Consider the following 18,864-nt stretch of genomic DNA (forward strand, 5'->3'; position numbering starts at 1 on the left):
AAAGTAATTTTTCACCTACTTTTTAGTACTTTTTCAATTGCAGAATGCTAAAAAGTTATTTTAAAAAGATGAGAAGGTGAGAAATCTTAGGATAAAAAGTGAATTTAATAAGGGCCATTGGGTGTTAAATGCTAACTGGCAGTTGGTGATACGGCCTTATACAAAGTGCAAAATCTAAAGGTGGCCACTAATGGCCCAATTTCTAGCGAAAAATGGTTCGAGTGATCAGAAATTCTGATCAGATTGGTTGTAAATAATGTCAGTTGATTGGCACAATCGATTACGAACGATTATAAAAACAGTTGTCCGATTTAATTTTCGTCGACCCAAAATTTGGATTTTCTTGTTGGTTGTGATAGATAGGAAGCAAACATTGGTTCGTTGATGGTGTAGTGAACAATTTCACTTCCGATCAGAATTTCTGATCGCTCAAACGATTTTTCACTAGAAATTGGATTGTTAGTGGCCACCTTTAGACCCTTCTACACAAAGGATGAAAGTTCAGAACCCCTAGTGAGCACTAGACTGCCAAGGATTCCAAGGCTGTGGACCCTAGGATCCTTTTTACAATTGGAAGAGGAGAGGTCATTGTCTGACAAGCAGGCTAAGGTTGGGTCAGGCAATATTGAGATAATACAGTGGACAAGGTCACGTATCAGTCAAGCAATGTGGTGGTCATACCAGGGTGAAGTCAGGCAGTGTTTAGGCAATATTGGGGACACATTGAGGATTAGTACACGGGAAGACCATCAGTAAATAGAAGAGGAAATCAGCTGGAACTACGGCAATGGGAACACACTGATACTATAGTATTACAATCTCACAGTGCCATGCTTCTAGGAAGACAAAGTGGAATACCTATGTGGGGTCGGAAGCTCAGTGCCTCTACAATACATAGTGCTGCACCCTAGTGTGCAGGACGAAATGGCTGTGGGTGAACAGTGAACACACACTAATTTATGCTGCCTGTCCATCAGGATCACACATGGGGCAATGCTGGTTTGGGAGACAGAGTGTGTATCATAATACTAGGCTGAAGCAACTAAAAAATCTCAGCCAGCTTGACAGTTTATAAAAAGTCCATATACGGTACATAAAGGTTTTACAAATAGAGGAAGAAAGAGTGTGTGTATAAGCATTTAACAAATGGTGTTCTGGTAGTCTATTGTTTTATTAAAGCCCTAGTTCAGGGCTCATGGTTTTTTGGTACTTGCGTATTATCCCGTCTAGCAGAACGGCTCGGCAGTTAGACAGGCTGGAAACGTGTGCACTGTTTCTTGATCAGCTGATTCACTACACATCAGCTGCTCCGTTCCGCACAGCTTTACTCACTGCACTTGGCTGCCAGCTCTTGTCTCTCTGGCAGGTTTCGGCACTGGCTGCTGGTTTGGTCCAGTGTCCCGGTGCAGCCCGGCAGTGTCTCTCGTCTGTGCCATACAGGCAATCAAATGCATGGTGGTGGAAGATAGGCGAGTGCTTATTAATGCCGGGGGGGGGGCAGGTGTGTGCGGTGACCTGCAGGGTGTATGGTGATGCAGAGGCGTCCGATGACTGCCCGAGAGAATTGCACTCCCCACTCAGCTGCATCTTGCCACTTGCACACTGCCCCTTCATTCCTCTGCAAGCCCCATATTGTAACAGAACCCCGCGCAGTGAGGAAAGCTGTGCGGAACGGAGCAGCTGATCTGTGGTGAATCAGCTGCTCTAGTGCACACTTTTACAGCCCGTCTAACTGCCGAGCTGTTCTGCTAGACGACATAATATGCAAGTACCGTTTTTTAATGCATATTGGCCCACATGCAATTCACTTTTTAACCTGAGTTTTCTCCTCGGTGATATTTTCATAACTTGTCATAAAATGCCTTTTAAGCCACCAGATAGCAAGAAAATAGACAAAATAGATTAATAGTAAATTAAATAAATAATAAATTAATAAATTGTACTTTTTCACCAACTTTTTGGTACTTTTTCAGTTGTAAAATGCTTAAAATGTAGTTTAAAGAGATGAAAAATTTCCCCTTGGAGATAACTCAAGTGAAAAAATGAATTGCATATGGGCCATTGTGTGGAATATATTATGATTTGCAATGCACAATATTTTGTGCAAGGCTCACAAACCATTTTTGCATTCTTCAGGTTTTATTATCTGGATTACTGGGTTTGTAAAACTTAATTACTCTGTGAATGTCAGATGCAGCTTGGTTAGGCTGTATTTAACAGTCTTTGAACTGTCCTGACTCCTACCTCTATCCCATTCTCACCCATATTAGGTAGATGGGCAAGGAGCTGGTAGGAAAGACCAGTCTTTCACTGTAAAAGCAGAGCTCATCCTGCCCATCTCCTTTCTGCAGATTCTTGAAGATAATCACTGTTGCAAAAGCTCTTCAGAGTTGCATCATCAGTTCCTGCCTGGTTCCTCCCTGTACTACATGTGATAACGTATTTACCCTTCTCACACTCGCATACATGAAAAAAAGGGAACGGGATTGTCACTAGTAGAACATTGCTAAAATTACCGATATTCTACTGCTGGTTTCTGATAGTAAAATATTGGTATGTTATTTTTACCGATATTTTAATATGGCTAAATCTTACCCTAACATCACACCGAACCTTCCCTCTACAAATGCCTATCCCTAGCCCCCCTGGCGGTGCCTAACTCTAATCCCACCTGGTGGCGGTAGGACTAACCACTACGCCACCGTACTGCCCAAGAATGGGCTAGTTAAGAGGAACAAATCAGATTTCAGCTGTTGAATAAAATAAGGCTTTTGTTTGATTTTCTTTTGAGACAACTGCTTCAGTTTTCCTCCAGTTTTCTTTCTAATTGTCTAAATGTTATCAATTATGTTCCCAAAGCTAAAATAATAGCATTGGGTGCTAACACTGTGCCCTTTGTAACAGTAAATAATATTGGTAAAATTTTAGTTTAACTACCTACTTAGTTATCTTAGAAAAGTGACACACAAAAAGGTCACCTGTCCACTTTGAGCCCTTGCATACAAAACGTGTAGTGAAACTTGCTGAGCCATTGACACAACTTGCATCACTGTCTCCTCTCTGCAGGGTAATAGACTTGTAATGCTGCGCTATACTGAAAATGGAACAGACTATAAATACACATATATTTATTATGCAAAAAAACAGCATGTCCCTGCGGGTTACAGATAAACGCCTTGGAGACCAGACAAGCAACACAGAGCCCTGTATTATGCAAAGAGACCAATTACAGGCAAAGTCTTTCTGCCAGGCATTTCCTAATATAACACAATACAAAAAATGTACAGTACCTCAAGGCATGGGTTTGGGAAGCAACATTGAAGACATGCCAAGTATTATCTGATCTTACAATTTCTTGCTCTGCAATTAGTGCAGCTTATACTTTTGAGAACTCCCAGTAATTTTCATATAATGCTCAAGAAAGCTGATGAGGTAGGGCTAAACTGCACACCACCCCTCTTCTTTAAATCAAATCTTTTTTTTTTCTTTCAGACTTAATCAACATTAACCACTTGAGGAGCACAGGCTTACACCCCCCTAGTGACCAGGCTATTTTTTACAATTCAGTGCTCTGCAGCTTTATCAGCTTGCTGCAGAGTCATAATGACAGCGATCGTCTCTCATAGGCATCAGCCTATGAGAGCCGATCGCTCTGCGAGCCTCTCCAGGGGACAGCCGAGTGACTCGGCTGTCCCCAGTACAGCGCTGCTGTAGATCGCAGCGCTGTACAATGTAACAGTCTGCTAGCGGCGATCACCACTGGTATACTGATGACGAAGCAAGCGGGACCTTGCAAAACCCTGCCCCAGGACTTGACGCCTTTTGGCGTTAGGCGGTCCTGGAGCTGCCACCAAGGGGTTAAAAGTGGGCCTGAACTCATCCTGTAAATAAGTTGTCGGTAGGAATAATAGGACTTTCTTCTAGCAGATTTACTTACTGAGCCACAGTGCTACTTGTCAAAAATCCTCTCTCGACAAACCCAGGCAGTTCCCATGCATTGTCTACTTTTCTGTATACTGTAAGTGAAGGTCCATTGCACCCTCCCAACTATGGCCATGTATGGAGGACCCACCTGCCCAAAGCAGTTTGTCATGGGTTCAGCTGACATCTCGGCGCTGCAAAGATGGCCCGTGATTTACCTACTCAATGTTACCACCCAGGGGGGGATCAGCAAGGGCTTGGTGGTCTCACATGCCTTGCTGTCTTAGCCCCGCCCACTTACACATGTCACCCTATCACAGGGTTTCCTCAGGGTGTGGATTGACATTTGAGAGTTTCTGTATTGAAATAGATCTTCAGCCAATCCTAAGTGGCTTTCTATACTGATCCATCTCCTCCATTTTAGGTACTGGAAAAATTGCCCATACCCCAAACTGATCTTTTAGTTCAGTTTTTCAGAAGAGCACTCAGCTTCTTTCTGTTTTTTTTTTTTGTTTTTTTTTTAATATTTTATGCTCAAATAAGGTGACAGTCAGGAATCACAATAGGCCATTAACATTAGTTTCAACTTTTTTTCCATAATTTCTCTAACGGCTAGTATTTCACATTAAGTAGAAGGACACGTTAAAGGGAACCTTAACTGAACGGGGGGTAAAGAGTTTTACTTACCTGGGGCTATTACCAGCCCCCTGCAGCAGTCCTGTGCCCTCGGTGCTGCTCTGGAATCCTCTGGTCCCCCGCTGTCACTTAGTTTCGTTTTTGACGACTCACCAGTCGCCGGCCGGCATGCGTATTATTGGACTCATTCACCAATGCAATTAGCGCTATTGCGGACCGCAACGCGTACAAAAATACGCGTTGCCGCATTCCGCACGCGTTGATATGCAAAAATGCGTATTTTTGTACGCGTTGCGGTCCGCAATAGTGCTAATTGCACTGGTGAATGCGTCCAATAATACGCATGGCGGCCGGCGACTGGTGAGTCGTCAAAAACGAAACTAAGTGACAGCGGGGGACCAGAGGATTCCAGAGCGGCGCCGAGGGCACAGGACTGCTGCAGGGGGCTGGTAATAGCCCCAGGTAAGTAAAACTGTGGTCATAATCTTATAAGAGGGGTTAAAATAGATTTGAAACAAACTTTTGCTGCCTTCATTTTTTCTGCCCCTTACATATAGTTTATTGGGCATTCTTACCACCAAATGATTTTTTTAATTTTATTTATTACCTAATTGCATGTAAATGAATGTATCCACACCCCCAGCGCCTAGGCATTCTGAGTTGCATGCTGCAAGTGCTCATGGGAGCTTAGCCTGGGGAGGAAGAGGCTTTTTCTGAATCGTGCACAAGATTTCAGTAGAGATGGCCCGAACGGGAATGGGAACCGGCGAACTTCTGGGGTTGGCGATCGCGGAGAACCGCGAACCTTACCGGAAGTTCGATTCGCCCCCATAGTGCATCATGAGGGTCAACTTTGACCCTCTACATCACAGTTTGCAGGCACATTGTAGCCAATCAGACTACACTCCCTCCTGGAGCCCCACCCCCTTATAAAAGGCAGGCAGCTTCAGGCTTTTCACTCACTCATGTGCCTGCAGTAATTAGAGAAGGGAGAGCTGCTGCAGAGCGAGATATAGGGAATGCTTAGTTAGGCTCTTGAAGGCTTGTTAGCTTGCTCCTTGCTGATTCTTATTGCTAAAAAAGCACCCCTCAACAGCTCTTTTGAGAGCTAATCTTGTTCTTGTGATCTATTTTTTTTTTTTTTTTTTTTGTGTGTGGCCCACTTGCATTATATACAGCCCTGTCGGTCAGTCGCAGTTGGCCTTTGGCCCCTTGGTGGTAATTACTACTGTGCCAGGTGCAAATTTGTAATACCCATCACTGCATATATCTACCTGTTGTTCACAGTGCACCCACCTACATACGTGAGCGCACGCAGTGTCACTGTGCCTGTCCGGTACCTGTCTGTGTGTGACAGGTGCACATTTGTAATACCCACCACTGCATACACCTACCTGTTGTTCAGTGCACCCACCTACCTACGTGAGCGCACACAATGTGTGTGTGTGTGTGTGTGTGTGTGTGTGTGTGTGTGTGTGTGTGTGTGTGTGTGTGTGTGTGTGTGTGTGTGTGTGTGTGTGTGTGTGTGAGACAGGTGCACATTTGTAATACCAGTCAAATGTTTTTGATAAAGGGGTGGTTGCCCTGAAACGTCGTTATGACAGCTGTCTGCGAATAAAAGAGCATTACTAATACATTCATGGTGCCGGTTTCTTCTCTACTATAATACCAGTCATTGCATAATTGTTCACAGTACCTGTGTGACCGCACGCTGTGTAATATACCACTCCGAGCATACCTGTTAACTGCACCTGTGTGACAGCTGCACATTGTATTGTAATACCAGTCACTGCATACCTTCCACTGCACCTGTGTGACTGCACATTGTTTTAGTCAAGTCAGTGCATACCTTTCACTTCACCCCCTCCGATATGGACAAAACAGGTAGAGGCAGGAGCAGACCCAGAGGCAGGCCACCCGGCAGGTCTGTTTGAGGTTGTGCTGATGTGATTTCGTGCAGCCCTGGCCCAAAGTACAGTGCTCAGAAGAAGGCACGTGCCATTAACTCCCAAGATTGTCAGGACGTGGTTGACTATTTAACACAGAACACCTCATCTTCCGCAGCCACCAGCGCTACTACTAGCACCACATCCGCTGCATTTGACACTTCGCAGGAGTTATTTGGTGGGGAAATCACTGATGCACAGCCATTCTTGTTACAACAAGATGAAAGCGCTAAGCAAGTTACACCACCTCATATGTCTGAGTTAGGCGACACTATGGACGTAACGTGTGAGTAGGAGGATGATGAAGTACCTGCTGTTGGTGCAGTTTATAAGGTGTCTTAGGCAAGCGAAACTGGGGAGGATGATTATGATGATACGGATGCCACTTGGGTTCCCAATAGAGGAGATGAACAGGGGGACAGTTCAGAGGGGGAGTCAAAGAGGAATAGGAGAAGACGTGCTTGGGTTTCCTCCGGGCACTCCGGTTTCCTCCCACATTCCAAAAACATTGTAAGGAAACGCGGAAAAGCCGCCGTCTCTCAAGGTGAGGCGGCTGTTTCCGCGTCCAGCAGGGCGTCACAATGCGGAAAAACCGCCGCATGCCGCTTAGGCAGAGCGGCGGAATCTGCATTGGGAACGGCGGGATCCGCATTGGAAGCGGCCCCCACACGTGGTGCTCAAGATACATTGCAAGACAGTTCTGGTGTGGCTGGGACTGATAGTCCACCAGGATTCAGAGTGACGCGCGCGCGCACAGAGACAGAGCTTATATAACAGCCAGAAGTAGTCAGCTGACCAGGCTGGTCAGCTGACATTTTCCACAACTATCATTGGTCCAGCAATTAGGGAGGTCCTGGAAAGGTCCTTGAGTATATATACTGCTGGCTGTTCACTTGTTCCTTGTCTGGCGTGCGATCACATACGTGGGAGCACTCAGATCCGTAGTCAGATCCGCAAGTGTGCCGGGACCAGCTGGAGCTGTAATCCTACACTTAGCTAGATTCTGTTGATAGCTAAAGTACTAGTTTGATTGTGATTATCTGTTATGACCCTTTGCCTGTCTCGACTATCCTCCTGAACTCTGATCTTGTACCTCGATATCTCTGATACTCTGTTGCCGAACCCCGGCTCGTCCTAGACCCTGCTTCTGTCTCCTGATTTTGTACCTTGATATATCTGATACCCTGTTGCCAAACCTTGCCTGTACTTCGACTCTGCTTTTGCCTCCTGATCTTGTACCTTATCTGTCTGTGTGTATCGACCTGGCTTGTCCGACCTCGAGAACCGACCTCACTATTGGAGGCGGTTCCCCGTCCTGTCAGTGGCATCTCCTCCTGAGTGTCACTTTCAGACTAACCTTCCTACTATCAGTCTGACTCCTCCCGTCTTGGAGAGTCCAGATCTGCGGAAGGAATCAGCGCAGTTGTTAAGCTTGGAGGTGTATTCTCCACAGTCAGCATGCAACACATAAGCTGACGTGAAGGAGGTACACACACTAGCACAAGGAATCAGGATATCCCCAGTTAAGTGGAGGAGAGGACTAACTCCAATAGGAGATTGTGGTGCACAGAGCCGGTGCAGATCCGAACAGCCACAAACAACACTTTCGTAATAACGTCTCAGCGCAAAGTAGCGCTGAGCGCATAAACCAGGACTGAGGAGATCAGGACAGGTAGACAGAATGAACGCTTGCTTAACTAGCCACTACTTAGTGACAGCAAACGTCCACAATAAAACAGACTGGAATGAGGTAGCCAATGCGTTTGTAGCAATGGCGTGCCTCACAAAGACAGGACAGGATAGTCAGGAAATAGCAGGATCAAGATAGATGAACGTAACACAGATAAATATACAATAAGTATGATTTCCTAGCGTATTACAATTACAGCTATCAATGAAACTATTTGTAACGTCTGACTAACATATGTATATATCGGCAATGAACCGATATATGACATAAGCAGGAACTCTGACTAAGACTGGAGTAATACAGGGAACAGGACTCAGAAGGATTCGCTATCTCTTCGCAGAGATGAACGCAATCCACAAACAGGACCAGGAACAGGATACTAGCTCAGCACGGGTGCTCACGATACGCGCAAACTACCAAAGCGTGCTGGAAGGCTGACTGACTGAACACAGGAAATAAACAGTTCGTGTACGTATATATCAGCGACACTGATGTATCAACGTAACACGAATACAAAGAAAATAACAAAATGCGCAAGTATGCGTATATATTGGCGATGAACCAATATATGACACAAGACAAGCAGATTAACAACTTCTAGAACAAGAGCAGAACTAGGAGGACTCGCTGACCCCTTCGCAGGAGTCAGCGCAGTCCACACGGACTAGGAACGAGGTGGGGCACGGGCAGAGTAACAGACAGAATCTGAGACTATGGTAGCCCATGAGGCATTGCAGGAAGCAGTTCTTTATACTGAGGTCATCCAATGGGAGCAGACCTGCAGATTCCCACACAAGTGAATGGTAATTAATCACAGGCTGATAGCAGGAAAAGGCAGACAATGATATGCAGCCTGCAGGAAAGGGATTGCCCCTCCATTGCAGCAGACAATGTTTGTTTACAAAAAAGCATATTAAACTGTCATTAACTTCAGAGCGACTGCAGATGGAATCAGCAACTAGTTTAAGTGCAAACCAAACTATGCAAGCAAATGCATGTAATGACATTAGAACTGCTTGGTTTGCAATACCACTGCAGTCAGCAGTAAACGCTGCAGAAGCGATCACAACAGCAGTACTTCCGACTGCGCTGAGGCTTGTTACTGTTACACCAAAACACTACACTCTACTCAGGTGAACAGAGGTTAGCTAGTATATTGGATTATCGGTGAGACTGCAGATCACTTATAATCTGGTATACGTCTGTATTCCCCGTGATACTGCAGATCACCGGTAATCAGACCTCTCTGTGCTTCACCGATCGTTACAAACATACAGATAAGTTAATTGGCTCCCTCTAAAAATTGGCCCTAGACTACAGTACTTACACTACATAATATAGACATATGGCAATGGTAGGGATTAGATTGTGAGCTCCTTTGAGGGACAGTTAGTGACAAGATATATATATATACACTGTACAGCGCTGCGTAATATGTCGGCGCTATATAAGTACTAAATAATAATAATAATAATAAAGACGAGTTGCTGAAAGAAGCAGGGGGAGCTCGTCATCAGAAACAGCTGGTGGCAGTTTCCGGTGCCATGTATCGCCACCTATGGACAGCCAGCCAACATGCCCTTTAAGTCAGCTGCTGAGGCCACCATAGTGCCCACACCCCAGGGGGGCTCAGCGGTTTCGAAATTTTTTAGTGTGTCTGCCGTAGATCAGAGCAATGCCATCTGTTCTCTCTGCCTCCAAAAATTGAGCCGTGGAAAGGCCAACACCCACGTAGGGACAACTGCCTTACGAAGGCACATGCTGAAAAGGCACAAACTGTAATGGGAAGACCACCTGAGGAAAAGCAGCACACAAAAGAAAAGCCACCCTCCTTCTCCTCTTCCTCCTTCAGGTGCATCATCTTCAGCCGCTTTCTCCCTTGCACCTTCACAATCACAGCCACCCTCCTCCACTCCACCTCTCACCTTGAGCGGTTCCTGCTCCTCTGCCCACAGCAGCAGCCAGGTGTCCGTAAGGGAAATCTTTGAAGTGGAAGAAGCCAATGTCTGCCAGTCACCCCCTTGCCCGGCGTTTGACAGCTGGCGTGGCGGAACTGTTAGCTCGCCAGCTGTTACCATACCAGCTGGTGGACTCTGAGGCCTTCCGAAAATGTGTAGCCAGTGGGAGATACCAGGCCACAATTCTTTCTCAAAAAAGGCGATACCCAAACTGTACCATGAAGTTGAGAGGCAAGTGGTGTCATCTCTGGCACACAGCGTTGGGTCAAGTGTCCATCTGACCACGGATGCCTGGTCTGTCAGGGCAGGTACATTACTTACACAGCCCATTGGATCAACCTGGTGACTGCTGGTGAGCAGGGAGTACATGGCTGTGCAGCGGAACTTGTGACAACTCCACGGCTTGCAGGCAGGTCTGCTGCCACGCATGGCCTATGCGACCACTTCGTCAGGAGCTCAGGTCACATAGGCCACGCCACGCATGGAGCTTTTTCATGCCTCCCTCAGCCTGAGTTCATCACTACACAGCTGGTCACTTAGTGGAATCCCTGGGTCGGTATAGTATGTCTAACCACTTGGTAGCAATATACTGTTTCAATGTTTGTTTGCCCATCATCAATTTGATTACTTTTGACACTTTTTTGACAACATGTCAATTAGCATATGTCTATATGCACTTTTGGATCACTGATTTATATCTTAATATTCTAGCACTTGCACCTTTTTTTTAGCTTTGCTCGTAGTGCATGACCCGGGTCTCCATCCTTTAATTGGGGTTCTTGTCTGAACCTCAGTTTAAAGCGTATTACTATCTCAGGCAGTTATTACCACATTGAGGTGAAGCATTGTTTATTATGACATTATCATGTGTCTGCATAATGGGTTTTGTCCAATGGTCCATTGGACCTCTTTTTAAGTTTTTTTATGGTCTTTGTTGTTCAATAAAATTTGTATTTTTCGAATAGTATTGGTGGTGCAGTTTATGTACAGCCTCTCCTTTGTTGTTACAAGATAATAAGGTTGTTGCTTCATTGTGGACAGACCAAATTCAATCAGCTGGACACTCAGTCACTCTTGTTCTGTCATTCAGCTACCTCAGCCCGACTATATGGGCTTGAAAACCGTCATCGCCTGCACTCTCGCCATGGTGCGCACCAGTCCAGCACGGCCGTCACAACACAAACAGCTGTTTGCGGTGCGTTACACAGTGAGTTTGGTCTGTCAGTGTGAAGCAGTACTCTAATTACACTCCCTGATTGATGTATACACATGCAGAAAGTTTTAAAGCACTTTAGGCCTCCAATTTAGCAATAAAATGTGATTTCTGCCCCTAAAACGCTGCTGTGCGTCAAATCCTGATTTTTCCCGGGGAGTTTTGGCGTGTATCCCACTCCGCCATAACCCCCTCCAGGTGTTAGACCCCTTGAAAAAAAATTTCCATCACTTTTGTGGCCAGCATAAATGTTTCTAGTTTTCAAAGTTTGCCTACCCATTGAAGTCTATTGCGGTTCGTGAAAGTTCGCGCGAACCAAACTTTTGCGGAAGTTTGCGTTCGCGGTGCGCAAACTGAAAATCTGAGGTTCGGGCCATCTCTAGATTTCAGAGGCAAGGGGGAGGAGAGGGGAGTGAAGTTTTCACAGGCTGAGGGGTGGAGATGCAGAGCAGCTTGGCTGTGTAATGATGACAAGCAGAATACGGCTGCTGTCATTTGGTCACAGGAAGAATTAATCATATACTATTGAAGCTGTTTGCAGCTAGATTTACTGTGCAAACCATCTTAACCTTAGATAAGATATATAGACAAGCTACTTGCTATAGTTAATTTTTTTTCTCAGATCCGCTTTAAATGTTACGAAGCATACCCAGATCTTGCACAGCACACAATAAAAAGTTTTCATTCCATGTATAAATGCTGTAGAAATCCACTGCACTGAGCTGTGTGTTTGTTTAGTTATATCAGAGTGTAATTACCCTTATCAGGGGCTTTGGCTGTACAAAAAAAGACTGAGGCCAGAAACCCACTGGGAGCGCTTTGTAAGCGTGAGTGATTTGAAAAAGCTCTTGGTAATGCAATGCTATGGGGGATTTTTATAAAATCACATCACTCAAGTGGGATCACACCCATAGCATTACATTAGCTAGAGCTTTTCAAATCACAAAGCGCTCAGAAAAGCTCTCCTAGTGGGTTTCTAGCCTGAGGGTTAACCCTTTCTGTGCTTGCTCCCTACATAGTTAATCTGCTTAAAACTTAAACTGGAGCAATGCCATGCAGCTGGCGGGGTGAGCATGGAGAACAATGTTCTGGGCAGAAACTATTTGCCTGATTGCTGATTGAGGGATCGAGGAGATTCAGAGTCCGCTATACACACCCTAGATTCTCAGCAGAGGTGGTTGTTTCTTTTTACGTGTGTAAACGGCTTAAGAGGAGGTTCGTTTTACATACGGTATTTTATAGTTGAGGTGCTCTGATTCCTTCAACTGACCTGGACATAGTAAACCATTGCTAGTGAACTTTTGGTCTGTTGGTAAAAGAATAGTCATATCAGATCTCTGGCTGTTTACATTGCAAAAATTAATCAACAGTATACTTCAATGTTTGCAGATGTTATCAGCATTTAAATAAAGGGATTATTAACCCTGTGGAATTAGTGTTGACAGATTCAGTCAGATTATTCAAGCAGCACACCGTGTAGTTGCAGCATTTCATAAGTCATGAGAAAAGAGTTCACCCTCTTTCCACTCAAATGTTTTTCTTATCAGTACATAATAACGAAAAATCTGGTCCTAAGGAGGCTTTAAAGTGTACCTGAAGGCATTTCAAAAAAGTTAGATACTTACCTCTGTAGGGGGAAGCCTTTGGATGGTGCAGAGACTCCCCCCGCTCTTCCTACATTCCTTCTGTGCTGGGACCCTCTACAATCTTGGACATTAATGTGGGATGGGCCACATGGACCCTGGTGCCTGCGTAGTGTGGCCACGCTCATACACGGAAGGGAGCACAGCTGCACAGATGAGGGTCCCGGCCAGCATCGGAGGGGTCAGAGTGGATCAGGTTCTGATCCAGCTCTGAAACATGCCTGAAGAAGAAACTTAAATTTTCCAAAGCTTGCAAGGGAATCTTGTAGTTAGTCATTAAAGGTATCACCTAAACAACTTTTGTTGTTATGTCTTCTCTCCATGACTAATACTGGACCACACGCAACTGGGAAACACTGGAGCATCCAGAGGCTTCCACCTACTGATGTAAGCATTACAAGTTACAGGTGTACTTTAAAGGTAAATGCAACAACACAAGACATTAAGGCATGTTAAGACTTGTTAAGGCTGCAATTACACTGTGCGCGTTGCTTAAAGGATACCAGAGGCAAATAAAGATGGAGAAACGGGAGCAGGCATATACTGCCACCTGTCCTGATGCCCACCGCTCCACCCGTTCTGCTCTTTGCCCCCCCCCCCCACCCATTCTTACCTAAAAGCCCTCCGGGATCCTCTTCCGGGTCTCCGGAGTCGGGCTTTACTGCACAGGTGCTGGTCGGGCTGTGCGTGTCCTACAGTGTGTGCCCGTGGCTGGGAGTGCACTGTGCATGACATCGCAATTATGGCATGCGCAGTGCACTCCCGGCCACAGGCGCGTGCTGTAGGACACGCGCAGCCCGACCAGCATCTGTGCAGTAAAGTCTGATTCCGGCAACCCAAAAGAGGATCCCAGAGCGCTTTTAGGTAAGGGAGGGGCAGAGAGAAGAACGGGGGGGAGGGGGGAGCGGTGGGCATCAGGACAGGTGACAGTATATGCCTGCTCCCCCGTTTCTCCATCTTTATTCGGCAGCAAATACGTTTTTAAATTTTTTTATTTTTTTTCATGTAGCGAGACGAGGTCTCGCTACATGATAGCCGCTGCTCAGCGGCATCCCCCCAGCCCCTCCGATCGCCGCCGGCGATCGGAGATCAGGAGATCCCGTTCAAAGAACGGGATCTCCTGGAGGGCTTCCCCCGTCGCCATGGCGACGGGGCGGGAAGACGTCACCGACGTCGTGACGTCAAAGGGGACTCCGATCCACCCCACAGCGCTGCCTGGCACTGATTGGCCAGGCAGCGCACGGGGTCTGGGGGGGGCGGCTGCGGCTACGCGTATAGCGGCGGATCGGCGGGTAGCGGCGGCGATTGGGCACTGCACGCAGCTAGCAAAGTGCTAGCTGCGTGCAGCAAAAAAAAAATTATGCAAATCGGGCCAGCGGGGCCTGAGCGGTGCCTCCCGGCGGCATAGCCCGTGCTCAGCACGGGCTTACCGCCAGGGAGGTTAAGCAACGCGCACAGTGTAACTCCAGTCTTAACACACCTGAATGCTCCAGACCAAGAAACTGCCCCTGGTAAGTAAAACTCTTTTCCCCCCTTTGATTTAGGTTTAGGGTAGATTCATCAAGCTGAATGACAGGGCCGCGAGCTCAGCGCATGCTATGCTGAGGTAGTGAATCTAGCGTGCGCTGTTTATTACGCTCGCTCCTCCGAACTAACGGCCGCTCCACTGAACTCACCCTGAGCCTCAGCCGTCCAGTGGCTTTAATTGACGTGATTTCCGCACTTTGATTGGCCCAATAGGCTGCCTGTCAAGTGACAGGAAGCCTACTGGGCCAACCAAAGCGTTGGGATCATGTTCATTAAAGCCACTGCCTGGGCTCAGGGTGGGTTCAGAAGAGCGGCCGTTAGTTCAGAGGAGCGAACGGCCCTGTCGGCACTGCTTTTGCAGGGCAGCTTGATGAATCTACCTCTTAGTATTCACACACTGGTCCATATGCAATTCCCTTTTTCACCTGAGTTTTCTCCTAGGAGATACTTTTTCCACTTCTTTTTAAATTAACTTTTCAGCACTTTGCAAATGAAAACTATTATTATTATTTTGATTTATACAGTATAGCGCCAACATCTTCCGTGGCCCTGTACCAAAAAGTAGGTTAAAAAGTAATATCAAAATATTTTTGAGTATTGTCTTGCTTGCTGGTGTTTTTAAAAAAAAAAAATTTCATAGAAAAGTTTGAAAATATCACCTAGGAGGAAACTCTGGAGAAAAATTGAATGACACATGGGCCATGTAGATATATTCACAAAACTGCACAACTCCATATACATGCACCACTTACATTGCCTGTTGTGCACACAAGCATAACTGTTGCATGTATATACCTAATTGTATAAATTGCTTTAGACCCGGTAAACTTGATGCACACAGTAAATTTGCAGAGCTTTTGTGAATATAGCCCACGTTTCTCTATTTTGTATTAAATAAATAAATGATAGTGGAATCTGTGGTGTGTTTTAACATCAGATTGAAGTTAAATCATTTTAGAAGCTAAGGACCAGATGATTTTTAAATGATACCTTGCTGTGTAAAACCTTAGAACTGATAGAGGGTATACTTGCTTTTTCTCATGACTGTGTGAATATGTTTTAAAGAACTGCTCTTGCACAGCTATTAACAGATGGCACGTTCATGTTTTGTGAATTGAAAATCCGATAGAAGATAAATACACTGTTCTCTAGTATAAATTGGGAAAATGCAGCATTCTTTAGATCTGTTCCCTAGGTAACGTCTTACATATTCCGCTAAAATATACAATAGGTGAAATATATGCATGAAATAATTAGGTTCTGAATGTCATCCAAGCTGGTGATTCAGGATGCCAATGGGATAAAAACAACACAGGGCAACAGAAATGTAACAGCCTCAGCTTTTCCACAGATAAATGCTGAGTTAATTGGTAACACTGAAATCACTATTGGCCTCTACAAATCCAACATCACTAATATAGATCTTACTTGTGCCTATTAGATACAGAAAAAGCACCAATGTTTTGTAGATTTATTTGTTAAAGTAGGTATTTTTACAGTTGTTACAAAACTATTTTCTTTAACTTTTTGCGGACCGACGCAGTTTAAATCTACGTCGGGCGGATGGCGCTGTGGTTCTGACTGGACGTAAACGCTACGTCCCATTCACCGCGCGTTCCCGCCGCTCTCGCCACTTTCTACCCGCCACAATGTGTTGCCCTGCTGCCTCTATGACGGCAGAGCACTGTGAGCCGGGCAGGAGCCGTTTTCATTGGCTCCTGGCCCTGTCATTACTGTAAGCCAATACCATTGGCTTACATTGAGTGACAGGGTCAGGAGCCAATGAAAGCGGCTCCTGACCGGCGCACAGCGCTCTGCCGTCATAGCAAAGGCAGAGAGAGCAGCCTGCGGCGGGGACAGAGCGGCTTGACCGGCGAGAGCGACAGTTTATTGCGGCGATTAGTCGGAATGCGGCGTTTTAGCGTACCAGCAGCCTTTGGTCCTTAAGGGAGCAGAGGCTGCTGGTACCGAAGTGGTTAACATTATGGGGCTGACACAAATATACTGTTGAAAAATGAGAACACAGTTTAAGAATGTTTTGGTTAATTTTAAAGTGAAACTTATCTCAGAACTTCCTCTCTGCTCTAAAAGATTAGCCACAATATGATAACTTTTATTGAAGAAGAAAAAAAAATCTTCATTACAATTTATGGCAATCCTAAAAAAAAACACCCTGAAGTTTTAACTTGGTTTCACTTTGCTGGGAGCACTGAAAGGGTTAAGCCACAGTGTTTACTGTATGGGAGTGCTGCCTGGGCAGAGCTCCTGCAGTCTCTTCACATCTGTTGATAAGAGCTAATTAGACACTTTGATCTGGTTTGATCTGGAGTAAAAAAAAACCTCCCCCCCCCCCCTCAGTAGCCCGGAGATCAATGAATGGGAACATAGTTAAAAATTACCCAAATATCATTTTTAATGAAAAACAAAACACACATTAAAAAAAACACAAATAGTTACCTAAGGGTCTGAACTTTTTTTTTAATATGCATGTGAAGAGGGTGTATTACTTTTTTTTTTTATTATTATTATTATAAGCTTGTAAATAGTGATGGACGCTAAACTGAAAAAATGCACCTTTATTTCAAATAAAATATTGGCGCCATACATTGTGATAGGGACATCATTTAAATGGTGTAATAACCGGTACAAATGGGCAAATAAAATACATAGGTTTTAATTATGGCAGCATGTATTATTTTAAAGCTATAATGGCCGACAACTGAGAAGAAATGAATTTTTTCCATTTTTTTCTTAATGTTCCTGTTAAAATGTATTTAGAAAAAATAATTCTTATCAAAATGTACCACCCAAGGAAAGTCTAATTAGTGGCGGAAAAAACAAGATATAGATCAATTCATTGTGATAATAAGTTATGAAATTGGCGAATGAGTGGGAGGTGAAAATTGCTCGGATGCATAAGGTGAAAAACGACTAAGGACTGAAATGGTTAAACTACTAATTTCTCTTGCCTAAAGTACAGTACTTGGTAAAAGGGTGAAATACTATGAAGGTTTTGTCTGACATAGGCACAAACTCCAAATTATTTCACCCAGTAAGGAGTTTGACGCTTTTTCAGATCTTTGCATCTGCTGACTTTGCTTGACCTTTCCTTTTTAAGTGAGTACATCTTGTTGGGTGAGTGAAGCTTGGCATATAAGGGTTGATTATGACCCAATATTCCATGCCATCGATTCCACTCAGATTGGAAATCAATTGGAGAGTGATTGATTCCTACACCATGCTGCACACTCAATCCCAATAGATTTCATCAGAAACTGAATGCAGTGCTGTGCTATGCACTCATCACTCTCCACTGTTACGCCCTAGCCCAAGCCCACATAAATTCATCAGCATATGCAATCGAATTCGCCAAGAAGATCAATATGTGTATGCCTAGCTTAAAGGGAACCTAAATCGAACATAAATAAAACAAGTTTAACTTGCCTGGGGCTTCTACCACCCCTCTGCAGCTTCTCTGTGCCCGCGTTATCACTGAGCGATCCTCCAGTTCCCAGCAGACGCCCCTCTTCTGGCCGCCCAACTCAGTGAGTCGACAGCCATTGCACATTCGTGCCCGTGGCCACGTTCGTCCTTGATTACGTTCCCATTGCCTGGAGCTTTCTGCGCATGCGCAGTAGAGATTACCTGTACTGCACATGCTCAGAGCGCTCCCATCCATGATGAGGATGTGCACGGACCCACCCCGGGCATTTAAATGAAAGAGGAGTGCTGCGAGGAACTGTAGGATCACTCAGTGACGGCGTACGAACAGGGTGGTTGCAGGGGGCTGGTAGAAGCCCTAGGTAAGTTAATCTCTTATTTTTTTTAGGCTTATTTTAAGTATGTGAAGCATTTTAGCGAGTAAATGGAGGCACAGGACATAAACAGCTGTCTATTCTTCCATCCCTTTACTGACTGTATTGTGTTTTTGGCAAACACTTTCCTCACTGTGATAAACCTTTAAAATTGGTCAACGTGGACTTGAACCCACAGTAGACTTGAACTAACCCTAAGGTAGCATCTGAGCAGTCCTATTGATCTCCCCCGCACCACGCACGCACGCACACACACACACACACACTTTGTAAAGATCACTGTTATGACTCCACTGTACCACCAACGGCTATATTTTTGCTCCAGGCATGAGAATGAAACTACTGAAGCCAGAAGATTAGGTTGACAGAGATCTAACAACTCTTTGAAAGGTATACAGATGGCAGACTTTATTCTTCAGGTTACCTTGAAGCAAAACTTGTAAATGAACATTTCTGGGTGATAAAAACATGTAATAATAATTCACCTGAGGGCCTGCACACACTGTCACATTGGC

At 45.1% G+C, this 18,864-nt stretch overlaps 1 protein-coding gene across 4 annotated transcripts in view; it reads left to right on the forward strand.

The window, feature by feature from the left end:
* The window catches only part of POU6F1 (POU class 6 homeobox 1), a 79,787-nt gene that overhangs the window by 7,549 nt on the left and 53,374 nt on the right, over nt 1-18,864 (forward strand). The gene's annotated exons all lie outside the window — the stretch shown is intronic.

The sequence above is a fragment of the Hyperolius riggenbachi genome, chromosome 2, assembly GCF_040937935.1.
Source record: "Hyperolius riggenbachi isolate aHypRig1 chromosome 2, aHypRig1.pri, whole genome shotgun sequence".
In the NCBI taxonomy this organism is placed as follows: domain Eukaryota; kingdom Metazoa; phylum Chordata; class Amphibia; order Anura; family Hyperoliidae; genus Hyperolius; species Hyperolius riggenbachi.